Below are 10230 nucleotides of genomic sequence, written 5' to 3' on the forward strand. Positions count from 1 at the left end.
AAAATAAGAAGGAAGAAAGATTGTCCTGAAATTCAATTCCTTGCAAATACAAGTGGCTTAAAATAGAATGAAACTCATTCAAGTGGATGGACATGAAGGTCCCCTCATTCATATGAAGGTTTATGAGTTGCTTTAGCCAATACATCTAAGAGGCTGAGCTCTGCTTGTCATAGACATTGAGAATCTTACTCCATAACTCCCATGCATTCTGCCTGTTATAGAAAACATTATAGTAGACCTCCTTAGAAGTTGTCAAAATGATTGTAGATCTACATAACTCATCTAGTTCAGCCCAATCCTCTATATCAAAGCATTCAAACTTTACACCCTCACATCTCAATGGCTTAATGTGCAATTTTTATACTAGCATCTACCATATTTGCGACTTTTAATAGTTGTAATGTACAATACCATCCAACTTCTTACTGTTAAAGATAGCACTTTCATTTGACCCACTAGCTATCCATAATTCAAGAGATGAAAGTACAATCCAAGATAAATAAACTATTGAAAATGATAACAAAACATTTCCAAATTCACAACCAAATCAAGGGTTAAGAGAAACTACCAAAAGAACGAGCTTCCACTAATTGTAATCAAGTAACTGTCAAATCCAAGTGACTACCCTCAAATAGAATGCATAAAAGTCAAATGATAGGTTTCTTTATTAAACTGCAACAATATGCCAACAACCAAGTATGAGCAGCCAAGAAAGAAAGGCAAAGAACAACTGACACCAAAGGCTATTGTGTCAGTAGTCATATATACAATAGGCATAGGCATCATGCACATAGGAGATCTTAGGGTAATGAGAGGAGAGGTGCCAAATGCATAACCCACTAAGAAAAACTCAATACATAACCCAAAAGCATGTAAATATAATTGATAACACATTGACAAGTATAAGTACCAGGTTCAAAGTAAGTGATCGAATTAGCCCACTGTAGAGTAATTGCATCCGATACATATCAAGAGAGCATGTGCACAAAGTAAGTGTCCCATGGTCTCGGTGAAAGTAACCTCAAGCTCAATTGCATAAATCCAAAGTTTTATGTAACATCTAACGTAGCGCAGATAACTTCCACTGGAACATAATCGGATACCAAACGATCAATGCATGCTCAAAACATCAAGTACATAAAATCTGAGTATCCAAGATACATGAACCATAAGTCAAGAGGATAAAACCTAATAGTTTTTTCAAGCCCATAACAACATAAGCCATTGAAGTAACTATGGTGTGTAACCATAACCAAGATCCATTAATGTAACAGAGTTCAAATCTTAGCTCAAAAGCATACCATAGCATATAAAAGAGTATACATAACAACCAAAGTACCAGTACATCCCCACTGAGTATCATGTAAAGCATCAATGAGCATTAGGCATAAAAAATTTCCTAATAAATGCTTATTGCCCCAGCTATTATAGCATTGAAATGATAGTGAAAACTGAGCTATTTCAAGGTTATAATAGTCCCAACAATATAACCATACCATTCATGCACCAAAATACCATCCCTGAAGCATCAAACATGCATTATAAAATTCATTGTTTGTTGTTCAAACCAAAACTATTCTGCTCTATGCAAAACGAAGAATAGAAAACAACATAGAATGAACTCTGTGAGTACAAGATTTGTGCCTCTCTTCATGCTCTTCATTTCTAGCTATAGAATGCCTAAATCCAATATCGTATGCACAAGTTATGACCAAATTACAACGGTGCTATCAAGCTGCCATACCTGTCCATGATTACTACAGTATGCTTTGTATCCACTCAAAATGGATAAAATGGCTACTCCTTAGCTCAAAAAGCACTCAAAGGCTTAGTTAAGACTTGGGAAAGCTCCTTAATAAGCACAGAGCAAGCTGGAACAAGCCAAATGAAGGAAAGACTCAATGCATACCTCGAGAGGAATAAATAATGGCTATACCATGGAACCTTGAGTTGAAGTTTTGAATCCAGGTTGAAGCAAAGGATGAAAAAACTTCTTGAATGGTTGACTTTGATGCCAATTGAAAGGTAGAGCTCAAGTGGAAGCACATAAGAGGAAGCAAGAGCTATGGCAAATGGAACAAGTGAGCGAGAGATAGAGACATTGTATGTGGGAACTCCAACAATCACAATGTGTGATTGACCTTTTCTTATTCAAATGTCACCGAAAGAATAAAGAATGAAGTGACAATGATGGGCACCCACCACTTGTAGTGTACATAGGTGGTTAGGCATGGTGCCTTTATCCCCAACAAAAAATAGCTCAAAAACCACATAAACATCATCCAAACTCAAAATACAATAGAAAACATCAAAGAATCAATCATATCATACTGTTAATAGTCTTTTTCACATAATACTGAACAAGTGTAGCAAAATTCTACATGAAAACCATCTTTACCTATGGGTTTCTTATTCTTTAGTGGCTTCACAACCTATTGCAACTTCTCAAACAAGAAATCTTGATCGAAAAGGGTTGTTTTCTTTAGATATGACATGAAGGGATGGCTCCAAAAACTTAAGTGCATTATTGAAATATCAGTCATCTACCAAACAATTGTACTCCAATAATACCAAATAGAAAATTACTATAGACTTCAAGAATTCAATTCTCATTCACAATCACCTATCCACATTTTATTCAAACTTTCAAGATTGGTTCCTATTCTTTTTCTTCTTGATTGTGTTAAGAAATATAATAAACAAGAAATTTCCTAGTTTAGGTATTAAATTCTAGAGTGAACCCTAGATCCTTCAAGTCTAGACTTCCCTTGTTTCTCTAGGTGATTTTTAGCTTCTTATAGTAAGTCAAATGCAATTTAATTGTCTATAAAATTGTGCAAATACATTAATAAGGTTATTTCTAATTTGAGTGACTTGGGACACCATTCCTCACCTTCTAGCAGCTTCATCTTCAATGTAGACTTTATACACTTAAGCAATAGCCTAAAATTTTGAATCCTAATTGGCTATTGGGTCACTCAATTTTAATATTATGTGACATTATTGTTGTAAAGGTGAGATCAAGCCTCACGTGTTAACAAAGAAAGATTTTGCTTGAAGCGTGGGGGACCCTTTGAGACTCATCCAACCTTAATAATAAAAAATCAAACTAACAAAGGGAAGTGTTCAAAAGAAGAGAATTTAGAAAGCACTCTTGTTTCGAGTATTAGATTATTGCATCAACTGCTAGATGTTGTAAAAGCTTTATTGTAATATCCCTCGCTCGCTCTGCATAGAACCCCCCTTTTTTTAACAATTAAAATTAATTAAAAAAATTACGCCCCCTATCGACGCCAACAACTGACGGAGGGAGGGGGAGATGAAGTATGATACGGTGAATCTGGGACGAGAAGGAGATGATGTGGACGATGACAATGATGATGATCACAATGATGAAGAGGAGGATGACGATCACAATGTAGATGATGATGATGTTAATGGGGAGGAGGGGCACACGTGTGCCACCTCTCTCTCTCTCTCCCCCCTATCTCTTCTTCCCCCAGAAGTGTCAAACGCATGGCAGTAGGCCAAATTGGCCGCCTAAATAAGAGGTAAGAGGAGGGGCCCCGTGTCATGCCCCCCCTCCTCCCTCCCTATCACATTATTTTCCCCTTGCTGTCGGTTGTGAGAGAGAGAGAGAGAGAGAGAGAGAGAGAGAGAGAGAGAGAGAGAGAGAGAGAGAGAGAGAGAGAGAGAGGGAGGGAGGGAGGGAGGGAGGGAGAGAGAGAGAGGAATATTTCAAGGGTCTCCTTCTTTTCCCCTCCTTAGAGGGTGACCACACATGCTTGTTCTTCTCCCCTTTTCCCATAAGTTTAACCCCCCTTCGCAATAGAGGAGTCACCCAGGCACCTTATCTCTTCGACGAGAGAGAGAGAAAAAGAGATTTATAAGCTGGAAGTATGGCCCCCAAACGAAGTGAGACACGCACCAATGGTAATCCCTCACCCAACAATGGAGCCATCGGCCAGGGTGTTACTGCTAATACGAATACAACGTCAGGTATGGACAATTCATATTCGAATATCCAAGTACTAATTGCCATCTCTGCTATTCATTGAGACATAGGTTATATCATGCGCATGACTCCATTTTAACAAGTAACCTAAATTTATTTTTCAATAGTTAATGAACTCATAGGGGATTATAGGATAATTCTTTCTGCAACCATAGATGACCTTGCATAGATTTATGCATATGGTGCATTGTGGTTTGGTCACCCAAACCCTTGTACCCAAATACAATCATTGCATCCTAGTGCTACACGACAAAGTCATACGCAGCATGAAGAGCATATAAGGTTACCTGGCTGTCAGGGTGGTCCTAGAGAACTGGGAGGTTTCTCACAAGGTCACTTGACCCTTAGAAATTGTTAGGTTAGAACCCCGATTCATGTCGTTTTAGGGGACCGGAATGGGACTATGCCCTATGGGTAGGGAGGTTAAGTGACTTGTCCCTCTTGTTTCCCATTCTCTTTGAACCAAGTGCGGTATGGGTATGCTTTGGCTTGGGTAACTCTGTGTAAGGTAGGATGTCCAAGACTCAATGCTAGAATGCTATCAAGAGACCTTGACCACTAGGAATCCAAATTTCAAGTCGATCCTAGTGGGTTCGGCCACGAACATTCCATTGTAAGGCGGACTCCAGAAACCATATGCGACAAACCCCGTAACATTCCATATGAGTGCTGGGTGGCATTGCTTAGATTCATCTCTCGATGGACCTCTAAAAACGTGCATGGAAAGTTGATAGGTAGACACGTTACATCTATCAAGCTACGTTGCCCTCAAAGTGTTGTTCTCATGCTTATTATATCAAGCGTAGCTTCTTTGGTTACTCCCCTATCTAATCTCTATCGAGTCTATAAGCTCTAATTCAACTTTAGTTGCTTGTTGCCATGCATACAACTTGTTGGCATGTATAGAAGAATCCCCCTATGTGAGTGGTCATTTCTTCCTCCACAGAAATTGTGTTCTCCCACAAGCACTATCCTTCAAACGATGATAATTAGCTAAGCAACACCACAAATCCACCTCTTCCAAACCTTTAGATGGGGTATTCATAAAATTTCCATGGTCTTACAAGATAAGGCCATGATACAAGTCACACTTAACCTCATTGAAGTAAAATAACATCTCCATTGAATCTTCTACATCGATCTCTAATTAATGTTTTTGCCTTTTGAATAGAGACCTCACATTTTGTAGATAATCTGAGATATCATAAGTAGAGATCAAATGAACTCTCAATATCTAGCCCCTTTGGGTGGGATGTAAAGATTTGTGAATCTCTAAAGCTTCCTTGCCATTTACTTATGGTTAGTTATTCCATAGCTTTTCTCCAACTCCTTACATTTATGATTGGGTGGTTATATATTTTGAGACTATAAGATTCTGTTTGTCTACCCTAGCAAAACCATTAGAGGTACCTTCCTTTCGATATCCTTATTAGGTTCTTGGTTCTATAAAAAATGAGATTGCTTATCTCTAGTACTTGCTACTTGACTTATCCAATATTAGTCTCAATTTTCTCCTTCTAAGAGAGGTTCCTAGCTTTGTTTGTTGGTACAAATACAATCGAAGCTTGCACCTCTTTTTTTTGTGGGAATTTTCCTTGATTTGGTCAAAAATTTCCTCATCATTTGCTAAGCTTTTAGGGCATTCCCTATTAAAGTGCCCCATTACCTTGCAAGCATCTAGGAATAGGGAGGACACCTCACAAACTACTTCAAACCATATAGTATCCTAGAATTCTAGTACACCATGAGATTCCAACCTTTTATCCACAAAATACAACCCTTTCTATACTCCTTAGGAGTTGCAGATAGAGGGGGAACATAATGCACACTACAACAAGCACTTGAATAAAAGTGAAAATCTCTGCCTCAAATATGGTTTGTAAGCTAGGAAATGCATAAGGTCTCCTTTGTAGCCCACTATATAGCCTAAGATCCAATCACATTTCAAGCCAACCAATATGTGGAAGAAACCCTTTTCCACAAACTTGTTAACAATTCAACAAAGAACAATGAGGATTGAAGATTGATGCAAACCATTTAAGGAAATTTCTCTCGACTAGGATGCACCCCATGAAGAACTAAAGAATCCATTAGTAGAGGAATCATAGTAGTTATTATAGAGAGCATGCATAGGGAGGCTAACATTAGCCTTATGCATGCACTTGGGGCATAATGAACAACACCTACTTTTCTTGATTAATTTTGTGCATGTCTATAGCTAGGGCTTATAGAATCACTTAAGAATCAAATTGCTTACCTTTAGTGTGGAATGCATAAGTACATTCACTGCAGTTGACAATTTCGTTAATAAGATTTTGCATGCCCTTGGTATGGGTAATAAAGGCACTCAACTCTCTTGCCCATGAATGATTTTGGCTCAATAATTGCCAAGGCCATTCTCATCAAGATCAAAAACTAGATCGGCATCCCCATTGGTATATAATGACCTATTTATACTAGGCATTTTTAGCCCTAGAAAATGTATTTATTGCATTGATTTAAGAGGCTATTGCGTGACAAGTTTCAAATATTTTAAAGCATGTAAAGGTTGATGAGATTGGTTGGTTTGTTCAATGGAAGCCATGTGTTCTAAAAGTGATACTTTATGCAATTTAATATAGTGATTTGGTAGGCAACCACCTTGACCATGCCCTATCCCGTGGTCCATCGTGGTTGCAAAACCAAAATTAGTTGCAACCCCAAAACCCGACATAGGGCAACACCCACACAAACCTAGCAGGCACACAAAACATAATCATGTAAGCTATTGCTAATGCCACTCAAAACCGGGGGGGGGGCCGGAAACACGAACTTTAGGGTTTCTGAAGCGACACAAGCCCTAGAATTCTCGTCATGCCTCTGTTCCTACTTAACCCTTCACCACGGCCCAAGAGTTTCCTCATAGCTTGCCTGATTACGGCGGAGGAGGCCGATGATTAAAACCTTGAATCGCAAATTGATACACCATCTTTCGGGGCGTAGAAGCGATGCTGTGCCGATATGCAGATTTTATGAGGCTTCCTCGATCTACGATCATACAGAGAGAGAGAGAGAGAGAGAGAGAGAGAGAGAGAGAGGTTTCCGAGATGGCGGTGTGGTGGCTCGCGATCTCTGGCTGAGCGTGTCCCCCATCTTCTTTACGTATGACTGTGTCTCGGTGATATCATTCGTAACAGGCGCTATTTGGTGAGCGGCTGCACGTTTTGTAACCCTGTTGCAGGCGTCTCAATCCATAACGCTACATATCCTTCTGTTTCTAGCTTCTCCTGTGATACTGGCACTTCCATTTGTAGTTCATGATGATGCCAACACTGTCCGTACCATCTAAGGCTTGATTTCAGCAGTGCGGAATGTTGTCCTCTGAAGCTATTCTACTCTGTTAGTTTGATTGTATTTATGCATCGTGCCTGTCGAGCTGCTGCTTTTCGTAGGTGTGACAAGCGCTACCTGGTTTTTTCTCATTAACATTTTCTGCTCGGTACTAGAACACTGTTTTCTTGTGGCACATTATAGATGTATCGCTGATGGTAAAGGCTCCCTCAGGGGTAGACTGTAACATGATGTAACTAACGTGTATGTCGAAGTGGCGACATAGTTATCCCCTGCAGAAACAATTATTGTTACGCTTTAGTGAGCCGTACTGGTTGGATTTTTGTCTACAGACGTGGGCTATGATGAGCTGTTAATTAACCTGGCGGTGCGGAGGGGGTCATTTGCAGCTAAAGATCGTCCTTTGCGCTAATTTCTTCAGCGAAAGTAATCTATGCATCAAATTCTTCTCGCGGTGTCATTTAGGCTAAAGATCCCTACTCTGTATCGCGTCGTCCGGGTCCGGCATTTGAGCGTTGACGGCTGATTCCTGAAGATATGTACTGCGCAGCTCTGCCCTTTTCCGTTATTGTTTAATTATCTTCAGAAATTCGGGGGCCATGGATAATTCTTATTACCCGTCCTCGTCCTCTCTCGCTAGGACTTGATCAATTGCTCTATGGTGCCTTGGCAGTTGGAAGTATACCTGAAGTTTCGACTAATATGCGCGACCTTAAAGAGCAAGGTGATACCCAGGGAAAGCGGGTGGAAAACGTGAGATCTGGCACTTTAATATGGCAGGTTAGAGGATGGTTCACCCCTCATGCGCTAGAGCCTAGGATCCATAAGTGGATCGTAGGGGGCCGCACTTTCCTCACTGACATTAGATTTTTGAACCTTGCGTTCAGATTTCGCTGCTCATACGCTAGCACCCGCAAGAATCACGGTCCAGGGCGAAGGAGAATCGCTTTCCCGTGAAATGTTTCAACAGGCGTGCAGATCTTTTTCCGTGGGCATCGAATTTGTTATGTTCCTGCTCTAAGAAAATTTCCTGCAAAGGCTGCCGCGATTAACATGTATATCTTCCCGCCTCTGTGTAAGCTCGACTTGCGTTGAGCAGCGGTGCCAATTTTTTAGATTTCCTCCCTTCTCGCCCTACGGTGGCATAGCCCTAGCATCCTAGATGGAAGCTGGACTGGTGAGAAATATATGCATGAGAATTAAAGCTTAGCAACACAGGCAAAAGTAACACTCAACCAAATATGACCGTCTTGACAAAGGAAAACTAGGTCATGAATGTAGAAGCTAAATATCAAGGTTGGAAAGTATTCTAACCCTTACCAACCAGCCCTGAAATTTGAAAAAGTCTATTCCTGTCTTTATGAATCCCAAAAAATAAACTTGCCCTATTGAAAAACAAGTTTGCTCTTCTAAAAAGATGGGCAAATATGTAGCAAGACCATAATAAGGAATCCATTATATTTACGGATAAATATACCATAATAAAAAGCTGCCAAGGTTTTTTAAGCAAAACCATATTAAGAAATTCATCTATGATTTTTTAATATATGTTTACAAACCTTAAAAATCAAATCCCAATATTCTTTCATATTCTTTGGTGTTGAAAGGGAGATACATATAAGCTTATGAAAAATGATGAAAGATAAGAATGATCTCTTATCACTTTTGACTTACTTTTGTTGGAAAAATGCTCTTTCACAAGTAGAACTTGTTGATAACACCATTGCAACTTATCATAATTGTTATTTTTTTTAAATGTTGAATATTTTGTCTTCAAACATTCCAATGATATAGGTGAAACATTCACCAATTTGCAACAGCAAAGTAATCTAGTCAAGCAAGGAGCTAACAATAAAACCATTAATATTGTTCATGATATCTTTGTTAAATAATTATCTCACTTTGCTAATCCTTAATATTCTATAATTTCTAGACCAAAAAGCATGTATAAGTTTATTTACTTTGGCTCTATTAAATATAAATGCTTTGTTCATTTTTGAGTAATCTTTACAAAGTATTAATATGCCTCTCTGACCAAAAAAGCTTCCTTATAGACAATGCAATACACCCCAAGCAAATGTGATGTGTCCTTAGAAAGCTTAGCAAACAATCTCGACAATCTTGCTTTTCCAACAATCGTAAAAGGGGGCGCCATTAGAAGCCCATAGCAACCGGGAAATATAAATTTATTGTAGTACTTTTAAAATTTTACATGCAAATTGAGCCCTTGCCATTTTTAATTGTGTTTCTTTTGGCAAAGATATTTTTACATGAGACGATTTTTCCATCCTTCACCTATCTAAGTCACAATATTAGATTCTCTAATGCTTGTTTTTGTATAATGGTTCATTAATGCTTGCTTTTGTATAATGTTATCTCTTTGACGAAGATGAGTCCAAATGTGATGTGTCCTTAGAAAGCTTAGCAAACAATCTCTACAATCTTGCTTTTCCAACAATTGTAAAAGGGGGTGCCATTAGAAGCCCATAGCAACCGGGAAATATAAATTTATTGTAGTACTTTTAAAACTTTACATGCAAATTGAGCCCTTGCCATTTTTAATTGCATTTCTTTTGGCAAAGATACTTTTACATGAGATGATTTTTCCATCCTTCACCTATCTAAGTTACAATATTAGATTCTCTAATGCTTGCTTTTGTATAATGGTTCATTAATGCTTGCTTTTGTATAATGTTATCTCTTTGACGAAGATGAGTAGACATATGCTCAATGCATTACATATTCAGCACTTTTTTATGCTTCTCATTAATATTAGATTACAACCATGGATACATTAACTTTCATGAGATGTAGTTGCAATTATACATTCTTTTTCTTTCATAGAGAACACAATGAAATTAACTTTTAATGTATCCATGATACAT

General features: G+C 38.6%; 1 long non-coding RNA gene across 1 annotated transcript; it reads left to right on the top strand.

Moving 5' to 3' along the window:
• Positions 1–6750: 6750 nt before the first annotated feature.
• Positions 6751–9998, top strand: LOC148029715 (uncharacterized). The gene is made up of 3 exons (XR_015692084.1): positions 6751–7201; positions 7678–8125; positions 8233–9998. It is a non-coding gene; the product is annotated as an uncharacterized LOC148029715 (long non-coding RNA).
• The last annotated feature ends 232 nt before the right edge of the window (positions 9999–10230 follow it).

The sequence above is a fragment of the Lygodium microphyllum genome, chromosome 10 (assembly GCF_053477565.2).
Source record: "Lygodium microphyllum isolate KBCC chromosome 10, Lygodium_microphyllum_v1.1.10, whole genome shotgun sequence".
NCBI classification, from domain to species: Eukaryota; Viridiplantae; Streptophyta; class Polypodiopsida; order Schizaeales; family Lygodiaceae; genus Lygodium; species Lygodium microphyllum.